The sequence below is a fragment of the Nestor notabilis genome, unplaced genomic scaffold (assembly GCF_000696875.1).
Source record: "Nestor notabilis isolate BGI_N333 unplaced genomic scaffold, ASM69687v1 scaffold9765, whole genome shotgun sequence".
Classification (NCBI taxonomy): domain Eukaryota; kingdom Metazoa; phylum Chordata; class Aves; order Psittaciformes; family Psittacidae; genus Nestor; species Nestor notabilis.
Window position 1 is genome coordinate 8,450 of NW_009927888.1, and position 12,764 is coordinate 21,213.

Sequence of the window (12,764 nt, forward strand, 5' to 3'; positions counted from 1 at the left end):
AAAAGAAAGGGAGAGATGGAATTCTGAAACTCAATGATAAGAGGGTGTGTTGGATGGGTCTAACACGGTCAAAATTGGTCCGTGTTCACCTGGAGGGGCGGGGGTGCATGGCGGGGAGCCAGCAAGGCCACTCCTCCTGGCGCAGGCTGACCCCCTGTGTCAGGACAAATGTGCAAGGGAAAAGGAAGGCAGCAGGGCCACTCCTCGGGACGCAGGCTGACCCCTGCGTCAGGGTGAGTTGGCACTTTCAGGGATCTAAAAGGCCCGGGGTTCAAGAAAGATCTAGAGAGAGAAGAAGAGAGGGAGAGAAGAGAAGAGTAGGGGAGAAGAGGAGAGGGAGACGGGGGAGATGGATCCAACTACCTTTATGGCCAACATTACCTCCAGGGGGATGCCCGCCAAGTAGTGACTGCCACCCCGTTTGCTCTCAATGCACCTCAGAGCTGGCCTCCTGGTCATTGAATAAATATGTAGGTTGGTAAGAACTGTGCCTAATCTGTTCTTTGGTGGCCTTTAGGTCTCTCTCTCTTTCTGGCGTGGGATATTCTCTGGGGTTTACATCTGTTTTAGAGTTTGTAATAAACTTTCTAGTAGTTTTGGGGTGTATATGTGTGGCTTAAGTTCCTTCTCCACCCAGAATCCTTCAATCCCTGGAACAGAGGGGCAGCTGGGGGACTGGGGTAAAAGTGATGTGGAATAGGAAACATGCAGTCTAAAGACAGTTTGGAGGATACAGGAAGAAAGCAGTGACTGGAAGATGGGAAGCGATGAAAGAACGAACCATCATCTTAGGTTTGAGCTTTACAGCATTGAGAGGAATACTTCAGTTCTATTTGAAAAGTAGCCCTGACAAATGACTGAAATGACATAGTGAGATTGAAAGTCATACACAGCAAAGAATCCTATCAGGAAGCACTCCTCCATGGGGCCTTCTCAGCCCCCCACTAATTCCTGTATTTCTTCATTTTGAATCACCATATTGCAGTCACCAGAAGACCTGTCTTGAATTGTCCATCAGCCCTTTAAAGCTTATTGTTCAGTTAGAAAGAGAACAAGAAATGACTAATCACAAGATATACATTTTTGATCCCCATTGCCCAGTGGAGCAATATGTTACATGCAGACAGCTTTCAAAAGTTGTCTAAATTAAAGTGCCAAAGACTTTATGAATTGTTTTGCATGTGCTCATGAAAATGATGATTATGAAGAACACTTTTCACAGTATTCCATTGTTTTCCCTTTAGCATCTGAATGTCTCAATACCATGAGTGATTGCCCGCCTTCACCTGACCTTCTGCTGCAGGCTTATTCCAAACAAAATGAAGGTTCCAGCAGCACAACAGGTAAAGCTGCCTTCCAGAATGTAGTTTAGAGCAGGTTAATACCTATCTTCTTAGAACTTTTGACAAAATACTTACAATAGAAACTTAAATCCACCTGTCTCTGTCCAGCATCCTGAATACATCTGAATGCAGGACTGGCAGAAAGGAAGAGAGGTATAAAACTAACGGCAGAGACTTTTTTCCTTCACCCTAGGTGTAACAACATGGGAGTGATGGGTAGAACTGCAGTCAAATCCAAGAAGTAATTTCTCTACAAAAAAAAAAAAAAAAGCACAAGCTAAATTTTCCTGCTCGTGAAGATCTGTAACAGAACACTCCAGAACAGAGTTTGCTGTGGTTAAATGGTCTTTGCCATTGAAACATCCCTGTTCAGTTTTGCTTTCCTTGCTACGTCTATTGTTGCTCCCTCTGTTTATGCATCTGCTTGTGGTGACAGCTTTGGATGATCACCGCTGGAGAGATACTAGTCTGCTTTAATCGGTCCAAACCTTTGGCTCTCACATAAAGCCAAACACTAGCTGAACTTTGGCAGTGCATGCTTGCAAAATCTGTCCTTCAATGCCATAGTTAGTTTCCCTTCACCCTTTTCTTCCACCCGTACTGGTACACTTTCTTAGTAGTGGGAGCATTGCCCACTACTGGCAACAAGCTGTTGCCTTCAAATTTCCCAGATTTCCACTGTTACTTATGCATAATCCATAGACTTTGGGGCATATGTACTCACCTGTACTTCCAGAGCCACCAGGTAAGTGAAGAAAGGAGCAGCAGCTTGGGAGGGGCAGGAAGGGAGGGGGTGTGTGGAGAGATGCCAAAACTACACTAACTTAAAATGTCAAAGCATAAATGTTGCTCACCTTTAGGCAAAACAAGAAATGCTGGTGTTTTTTTCCCCTAATGTCCATGCTTAGCTTTTTTTGTTGTAAACTGTTGGCCATCAGCTGTGTAGATGGGAAGCCCTTCTCCACCACGTGCAGCTCCATTGTCTGGAAATAAGAGGTGAATCTAGAGAACATGCTATTCTCAAGTAACATTTCTGCCTCCTCACAGTGACTAACTGACCAGACTTGGCATTCCAGTTACACAGGGCCTTGCAGTCCAAACAGAAAAACCATTCTCTTCCATGCAAAATATTCAGCTGTTCATGTCCTGAGAAGACAGCCACCATAATTGTCTTGTGTTTTCCCTTCAGAGATTATCAGACTTTGCCATAAACTGCATGAGTCTTAGGCTGTCAAGCAAAAGAAGTTGTATTTAGATCTAAGTTGCTCTGGCCATCCCTGTGTTCAGACTCTCCATTATGCAGGAGAGCACAGTTCAAAGATTAAAAGGTAGCCAAGATCATCTTAACCCCAGAGTCAGACGCATACAAATCATCCATATGAATAAATTTTTGCATTCAAGACAATAAATCCTCCTCAGAGGTAGTACTTCCTACCTGGTTGTGCTGATGAAGCTTTACTGCTTTGGGGCCTGGACTGGAATTTGTTGTTATATGGACAGACAGATCTGACTTGACCAGTCTGCGTGTTTCTGCACAGCTGATGGCAGAGGCATTGCCTCTGGAGTAGCAATGGCTTTGATTTTTATTTTAGTGATTAAGGTTTTGTACCTCCTATTCTGTTTTCAGTCATTTCCACAGGTGTTTGTATCTTCATTGCAAATTTCCACTGAGGTTCCAACTGATTAGTTCTGATAATTACAGTACAACTTGACTTATTAGTTGTATTTTAATTACCTACTACTGTTTGGGGATTCTTGACCTCTGAAATAAAAATTAGACCAATTCCTTGTGCTGATCAAATGCTTTCATAGAAAATAAAGCTCTTATCTAAAGAAGAACTTCAGGATTGTGCTTAATATGATGCTTAGTTTTTCGTGCTTTTGGAAATCTTTCCTGTCCAGGCCTAAACCAGGCTGCAAGATCGCAAGAGACACCCTTACAACATAAAGTTCAGAGTCTGCTGGTGAATGCTGCGGGACAGCCAAGAACAGAGAAAGTTAAATTACCATCATCCCTTCAGGGGAGAAAACCAAACTCCATACCAAATAAAAAGGTAAAATGGCATATTTTTTTGTCAATATTAGTATCCTCTCAGTCATCTCTTTTGCATAAAATTTTCACTCTGGGGCAATACTGGAAGGTATTTTGAATTTATTTACTTGTATCAGAGAAAGTATGGCCAGCAGCACTTGGGAGGCTGCATCTCAAATCCTGTGTTCATTTCTAGGCCCCTCACTACAAGAGAGACATTGAGGTGCTGGAGTGGGGCCAGAGAAGGGCACTGGAGCTGGTGCAGGGCCTGGAGCACAAGTGTGATGGGGAACAGCTGAGGGACCTGGGGGGGTTTAGTCTGGAGAAGAGAAGGTTTAGGGGGGACCTTATCGGTGGGTGTTGGTCTCTTCTCCCAAGGAACAAGCAATAGGACAAGAGGAAACAGCCTCCAGCTGCACCAGAGGAGGTTTAAACTGGAGATTAGAAATAATTCCTTCCCCAAAAGCCTTGTCAAGCACTTGAAGAGTCTGCCCAGGGCAGTGGTGGAATTGCTGTCCCTGGAAGCATTCACAAGCTGTGTAGATGCTGCACTTAAGGACGTAATTTAGTGGGACTTGGCAGTGCAAGGGTAGCAGTTGGACTCAGTCATCTTAAAGGTCTTTTCCAACCTAAATGAATCTGTGGTATAAGGTTACTGGCAATTCTAAAACTACCTTTCCTCTCAGCTCTTAGGTCAAACTCTGCACCAGGCACCCACATGAAAACTCCAGAAGAGCAGAACTTTTCCCATTCCCCCTGAGCCATCTCAATGGCTTAATACATCTAAAAACTCAAACCAGTATAAGTTTGCAGACAATACTCGAAGTGCCTCTTCAGTTCTTACTCAAACTAGAATGTCTTTTTGTAATTCTTTAGGATGATTGAGTGACCAGAGGTCAAATGTAGGTTAAGCTGGGCATAAACCACGACACCTATCTTGATGGCCATCAACTTTCTATATTATCTGACATTTTAATTCTGTTTGCAAAGGTAGAAGATCCTGTCGCGGGAAGGGTCAACACATCTTCTCTTGCAACAGCAGGACAGCAGCTTAGTGGCTTCCATCTCATTCCACCCAGCGTGACACTTGGGGTACTAAAGGAAGGCTGCACCTATGCAGCCACAGTAATCCTTAAAAATGTTGGTGTGAACTTCTCAAGGTTAGTTTGAATTTTTAGTACCTTGGGGTTTAACTGTCCAAATATGCATTGCTTGTTGTCAACCTTCTGGTCTGATTAAGAGATAACAAATCTGATCTGATTTGAGATAACAAATGCTATTCTGATATTTGGAATCATTTAATAATGACTGACTGGATAGAAGGGATAACATTAGAAATACTTCAGCATTAGTTGCATATGAATGTTCTGAGGAAGATGGAAAGCAGTAAGGGCCAGCAGGCCCTGGATGCTTCATCCTGGCCCATACAGATGATTTACTCATTCTCACTGAAGTTTTCAGGTTCCAGGACCAAAGTCTTTCATGGAAACCACTGTTATATTTGACTTTGGGAAATGGTGCTGGATGCTGCAAGTCAATTGAAATGGGCACAGCTTTATTCAGGCAGACACAGGTCTTTTTTAGTTGCATTGAGAAACAGCTCCAGTGACGGCAGAATAAATGGCAAATAAAGCATTGATGTGTGCACATATTTCCCTTATTCAGTGCATGGCCCAAGCCAGCACTGCACTTATGTTTCAGTGGGGTGAGGAGAAGTGAGTCCGTTTCTAGGCCTGCAGTCCAGCAGATTGTCTCTTGCCCTGCATGACAAATCACAGGAAATTATCATATTTACCCAGCTGCAGCTTAAAGAACATATAAATACAGTGAGAAAATGCTTGTGATTGCTCTTCTGTCCTAGAATTCCCCTTTGGAGTCACTGGACATATTTTCATTCCATCACTCTTGCACTGGCACAGTTCCAGTGGTTTTACTTTAGGCTTATCAGCCCTGTCCTCCCCTGTGCATCCACGTGACAGAAAAGAGGGCAAAACCTATTTCTCACCTTCTGTTTGCTCAACCACATATGCCTTAGCTGTGCTATATGTACCTTGCTTTTTAGCTGAAAGGAGAGCCTGCAACAACAGGTTTCTTATGTCCTTACAGCTTCTGGGCTTCCACCTAAGGTCTGTCACGTCAAAATAGCCTCATTTGAATTGTTATAATCCCACCAGCTGGTTTCAAGAATTGCAGCTCAAAAGCCCCAAAGCCAAAACTAAGCTTTTTAAATTGCTGTGTTCCAAGACAGCTATTCCCACCAAAGTTTTCCAATGTCAGCCTCTCACTCCCCCATACCCGCAGTTACCTCCTGCAGGTTGAGAGATTCTGATTTATTTAGCAGTTAACTGAAAGCTGCTATTTAGGCCAATCTCATCCATTGATGAAGCTGGTTCCTCTTAGCATTGGTGATAAATAGTCTTTTTTTCCTGGTTAAGGAAAACAGTAAGGACAGTCAAGGTAAATACCACCATGATTCTGGTAAGTCTAGGCTAGCTTTTAAGTCTTTTACTTGATGCTTTGAGAGGAGAGCTAAGCTGCAAGCTGCTGAATGGCAATTCCAAGCTCTGTCTGCCTTGTTCTGCAGTGAGAGCTTTTCTATGACAGGGACAGTAGCTAACTATCACCTTCCAAATTGTTCGTATCATAGCCTAAACTTGGGACATCCTGATGAGAATTGAGTCCAGCTTCTCCTAACAGCCCAGGCTCCAGAGAAAGCACAGGAATTCTGACAGCCAGTTTAGAAGCCTGACAGTTTCCATAAGATGGAGCCATATACTAGGACTGTCTCTTCTGCTGCCTTTCCTTTAACAGCTTCTGGTGCAAGCACAAACTACTGGTAACTGTTCTTCAGGTGGAGATGAAAACTAAGGGTTAAAGTCCAGAGCCTTGCAAAAGTAGAGGTCATATCTGCTCTAGTGACCTTTAGAGACTTGACAGTGGAAGTTGTGTGCACAAAAGGGCTGCACAGATGTGAAACCATCAGTGAGAAATGAAGAAGTGAAACTACTGCCTTAGTGGGAACTATGAAATTATTCACACACCATTTATACTGATATCAGGCCATCTGCAATAGAATCATATCAAAGGACATTAAATAAAGATTGTGAAGGACTTCTGGGTGTGCATCACACAGGTGTTTGCCAGGAACATGCAATGTGCACTTTAGCTGCCTTTCTGTATGCAGGCTAAGCTGCTGTAAGGACCAGGCAGTGTAAAGAGCTCTCTGGAGTCTGACTTTAGCCCATTCATCTGCTCCCTTGGGTATTTCTGTTAGGAACCTGAGCCTTGGGTTACTGTTGGGAACCTGAGCCCAGGAATGCTGCTGCAGCCTAAGTTGTACACTGTGACAGGAAAGATGAGCTAACACATTCTGTGTTGGTTGCACTTGCAGAGGAAGAGCAGACTGGCTGCTTCCCAGCAACGCCTCCTGCCTGCCTGAAACAGCTGCTGCAAACTGAGTCTCTTCTCTCTGACAGGTTTCGGGTGAAGCAGCCACCTCCACACACAGGACTGAGAGTGATGTACACACCACAACCTGTAGGTTACACAAAAAACCCTTGGCTTTTTTCTATCCTCAGGCCATCTTGGGGTCCTCTCCCACCAGCTGGCTGGGAACAGAGCTGGCAGAGAATTTGTTTAAAGTGATGCTGCCTTCCACTGTCTCTCTCCTGCCTTCAAGCAAGCATTCTATGCACTCCCAGTCTCAGCCTGTGCCAGAATGCAAAGGGGCAAACATGTTAAGTTCAGTGGAAAGCAGCAGGTCAAGCACTGAGATTCAAGAGAGGGATACTCTACTACTACCAGAGTTTTCCCCATCATTTAGAACAAATACCCTATCTGCTCTGTCCTACACCTCATCTCCTGTCCCGATACCTTCAAAAATTAAACTCTTCCCTCAACCATTTCTTCTGCTTGCAACTATTCTTCACCTCAAGTCTTATCTAGCAAAGCACCATAGCATGTGAAATTGCCACATTTCTGTTTTTGTTCTCTCTTCACCTGTGTGTGAATAAGTACTGTGGTGGTCAGTATCATCACAGTATCCAGGTCATACAAGGCAATGTTCTTACCAATGCCTTTACAGTCATGGAATCAAGAAACAATGACTTGTGCAAGAAGGCAGTGCCAGAAAAGCAGGTTAGACCTCCTAGTCCAGAGCCCTAGCCACAACTCAGTACTTCAAATCATAGCATGGCTTGGGTTGAAAGGAGCCTTAAAGCTCATGCAATTCCAACCCTGTGCCATGGGCAGGGACACCTTCCGCTAGACCAGGTTGCTCCAAGCCCCTGTGTCCAACCTGACCTTGAACACTGCCAGGGATGGGGCAGCCACAGCTCCTCTGGGCACCCTGTGCCAGCGCCTCACCGCTCTCACAGTAAAAAGAAATTCTTCCTTATATCCAACCTAGATCTCCCCCTCCTTTAGTTTAAAACCATTCTCCCTTGTCCTATTGCAACAGGCCCTCTCTTCTTGGTTCTCTCCCAGCTGCCCCAATTCCCCTGCTGTCTTTTCTACTGAAACAGATACTGGGTGACTGGCAAGCGCAAACTGTGTGCTGGGCACTAAATTTTTAATGTCATCAGAAAACACAGATAAAGAAACAGCTCCAAGGACTGCTGGAGGGGACTATGTATGAAACATGCACCTTACTTGTGAGTGACCCTCTGTCTCTGCTAGGTGGCTGCAGGCTTGCAGGTTGAACTGGAGATCGAGATTTTTGCCATGGTAACTGGAAAGGAAGATACTGGTGGCCTTGAAGAAATTGCCCATGACATTGAAATAGTAACAGAAACAGAGACTCTTCTCCTGCCTGTGAGAGCAAATATCCTTTGTTGTCTTACTTCCCACACAGACACCTTCTAGCACCAACCCTGGGGACCCTCCACCTGTCAGGAGCCTTAAGCATCATTCCAGTGCAGGCTGCTGAGGTAGCAAAAGGCTTTACTGTCCTTTCAGAAACACAAAAATGGGTGTTCTCAAAAGCACAACAAATGAACAATTTAAGATTCTGACACCAAAAGCAGTTTACATCAGAGAAACAGGGTTTTGGGAAGTGGGGAAGGAAGAACAGTAAGCTCAGAAAGATGTGGCTTTTAAAACAATAAAGGAAAAAAACGGGAAATTTTTCCACACCACCCCTGCTTGAAACTCCACCCCCAGGTAAGAGCCACCCTTACTAAATGACAGAGAACTGCAGGGCCCTCTGAGACTGACCAGAGCAACTCCACCAAGTCTTTAATATGCTCTGGAAGTGACATTCAGACCCCTCAGATTTACTTCAGAGTGAGCCCAAGAAGTCTTTCATGCCTATTATTGTGGAACTGAGCTAGACACAACTGGTGGCACAGCAGCAAAAGCAGCTCCTGCTCTGTTCCCACTCACCCAGTCCTCAGACATACGGTTGCAAGACCAGCCTCCAAAACGTGCACTTCCCCCCCATTTCACATGGTCTTTAATCTTTGAGCTAAAGGCAGTAGTGTAGATTCCAGTTGTTTCACAGCCTTATTTCCAGAATTCATTCCAGCCTCCACACATACTATGTCAGTTACAGAAATGTACAGAAATGGTTTGATCCTTAATACATTATTCCACCTGTCTTGACCAATGACACTTATGAGTGTCGCCCACAAGGATACCCCCAGGGTGGGATGGCAGCAACAGTCCGGGCACTGCCTACAAGCCCCAAGCCACAGCTCTGGATTACACTACCCCGGAAGCTTTCTAGTTAATAGAAGTACTGGATGCAGTGGTACCAGTCACAAATAAAAGTACAGTTATTTTACCTCCTCTTGGCTTCTGGTCCACATCATCAAACCACCTCACGCAACTGACATCACAGAGACATGACGACTTGAGACAAGGAAAGGAAGCACTGGATGACATTAACCAAAGGACTCAGAGCAAGAGGTTTACAGATTACTACAGATGCTCAGCTCAGTGAAGGCTCTTGCAGCAGAGCCTTCCCAGGCCTATCCCAAACCTTTCACTCAGCTGTCTCCACATTAAACAAGTCACTGAGCCTCCTGGTAGCCAGAGGCTGGATTTATTGCAGTTCAGCTCTAATAAATCAGGCTCTCTTTATCACTCTTCATGTTCCAAAACCAAGTCTTGCTGTTGACCCTTTGACACTGACAGCAAGTCTAATAAGAGGCAGAAGTCTCGCAGATACACAGGACAACCTTAACATAAGTTCAAGCACACGTAACCCTCTGCGCACATTGTTTCATGCAACACACTTCTGTGGCCTTAGAGAGTCAGATTAGATGGAGAATGGGTAGTGATAAACAGCAAATCTGTGGATGTTTCTTCTCTCCTCAGCTCAAAAGTCCCCATTTGCCTCACATGTATAACACTGACATCTTTTAACTTCAGCATCTGTCAGGCTGCCACGTTATCCAACAAGTCACTAAAGAAATCCCAGCTGTAGCCCATTTCCTCCAGAGGAAAAGCAACCACATCAGTCAGTTCTCAACAGAAACTTCACAGAGACATGCACCTCTGACTGCTACATCTGCTCTTGGACTGCCCAGAGTACAGCAAACAGCTCTTTCCCATTTAAATATCTCCTTACCTTTTCCGGTGTGGAATTTTACCCCTAGATTAACATGCAGTTACAGTCTAGAACAGCAAATGTAGAGCCTCATCACAGCTACCATTGCCATGGCCAAAACTCCCTTCTGTTCCGACAGTCTTTTTGTGACTTGATTGCCACTTCTTGCTGAAGCTGGCTACAGCTACTCTGTGCTACCCAAATGCCTCTTGGAACACTCCTCACCACAAAATCTCCTGGACTCAAAACCATATTCATCTCAAACATGTCAAGGGACTCAGGACTGGCTGGTTTAGTCTCACAAAACATGAAACCGTGACACTCCAAACATAAGTCCTGGATTTGGTTAAACAGTCATGTTCAACCATCCACAACAGAAATAGTTTAGCCATTGCAGAGGCACTGTGACAACTTCTTAAGCTGGTATGACCTTTTCCAGGTGGTTGTCAGCAGAGCCAGTGATTTTCTCCATTGAGACCTAGAAACTTCCCTGCAATATTCGACTTCATCACAAATTTACCACACCTCCTAGTAGAGACCAAGCAAAAATCCCTGAAGCATCATCTGACTCAACTTAGTCATGCCTCATTTATATGTTTTCTTAGTTATTTATATTTGAAACAGTTCATAAAGATTCTCTTAATATACTCTAAATCAAATACTGCACAGGATAATGCCCATGAAAGCCTTCAGCATTCCCAAGGCGACTGCCCATCCTGAAATCATGGGCATGATATTTATGCCACTCAATTTGTGAAAGAAAAACAAACCTTTAATCTAGTTGAAGCCCATGTGAGAATCCTTTCTCATGTTGTTCTCTTCCAATAGCAAAGAGGCCAGTTCTACTGAAGCCAGTCTGTAGCCATCATGGTACTCACACAACACTTGCCAGTAGTCTTATGGAAACGTGCCAACATAGACTTGTTCATTTATTTAATCAGATTAGCATGGGTTGAAAAGGACCTTAAGATCATCCAGTTCCAACCCCCTGCCGTGAGCAGGAACACCTCACACTAGACCCTGTCACCCAAGGCTCTGTCCAACCTGGCCTTGAACACTGCCAGGGATGGATCATTTACAACTTCTCTGGGTAATGTGTGCCATCATAGGCTTAACCTTCTGGGCATTCACCTACTTTTAGTTAGCTGCAGCCACCAACCAGATGGGGATTACGAGTAAACAAAGTGACACTTGGCAGAGAGGGACTGACAGAAAGGGATTATTCTGCTCATAGCCTCATTTGTTCTCAGTTCTGATTGTTTTCAGATGCTCTCTGCACATCTCTCTTTGTAGTGGAAGACCGAGCCACTTAGAGATGGCCTTTTCCTCCTCTTTGTTCCCTCTGACACAGTAGTGACTAGAGAAACATCTCAATCTCTTTGTGAGACACCGTATTTGTATATCCAAGTGCAGTTCTGCTTTCTATTAATTTCCAGTGAGGTGCTTTCCTGTGCTTCATCCTTTTTCCAGGATGTGACATGAGAGATGGAGAATTTTCCTTGCTACATGCAGATGACTTGTTCCCTAAACAGTGTCCAGGAATCCCATGATCAGGGATTAAATAATAGCTTTCATTGTGAAATGTGAATGCCAGTTTTGGACTCTTCCATCCACATTGTTGAGACACAAATTCTAATTCAGGTTTGCAAATCCAGGGAATTGCACATAAGAAAAGGCAAACTGAGGTACCCAAGGACATCAGGATTCTAGAGTATCAGTGGATTGCTGGCACAGGACAGACCTCTTCCATTTAAAACATGCTGAGCTCCCACAGTAGCTGACCAAGCCCTGCACTGGTGGTTTCCACTACCTCACCAGACATTGCTATTTGTCCATCATCCCCTTCAGTCAGATTTGACCTGAAAGCCAGCTCAGGAAGGTGCTAAACCAGATACATCCCCAGCTGGCTTTGCTGATTTCTGCCCTGATGCTTTTCAGGTTTCTGCAGACACAGCCAAAGTACCCTCCATCAGTCCCTTGGGAGTGCATTCTGGGCACTGAGGCCACTGCTGCCAGTACAAACTGGTCACAAGTGGTAGAAATCAGAGAGCCAGAGAGCTCAGTGGGAAGCCTGTGTCAGCACCTATGGAAAGAGGACAACTAATGTCCACCCACCTCAAAGACCTTTTCTTCCAAGGATTCTGTCCAAATCCCAGCAACAGCACAAAGGTGAAGGAATTCCACCTCTTCAAACTTAGGTCAGAGGAGACACCTGCCATCATCACGAGATGACTCTGCATCCCAAGTGTCTCTTCTATACCACCATCTACATCCTTGTTATCAGACCCTTAGTTTGTGTGCACCTCTGGCCATCTTTTTCCTCCCAGGCTTCCCAGAGGATCATCCCACAGCAGTTCTTTACATAGGTTCTGTAACATTTATATCCCTGGCATGAAGGTAAACAGAGTACATCACACAGAGGCATAGAGTCAGCCTTCCCCTTTTGGTACCTGGTTTTGGTATCTCTCTCCTCAGTCATCACTGCTGAACATCCAAAGCTGAAGCCACCCCTCCATCTGTAACCCTTTTGTTTCCCAGTGGACTAGCACATTTCAGCAGCAGCTGAAGGTGTCAACTGAAGTTACCAATACAATTCATCATCCTATGGTCTCCTCTCCCTCCCACTGCTAAGGGTCTCATTCAGGAGAAATAAAGAAATAGAACAGAATATAATGGAATGGAACAGAATAGGTCAGGATGGAGACATGTCTGAATGGAGCTGTTTTATCACAAGTTTCATCCATATCTGGACAAACGTAAAATCATAGAGGCACCCAGAAACAACTGTCAGAGAGCTATATGGAGATTGCTATTCCCATAAAGAGTGTGAGACCCATAT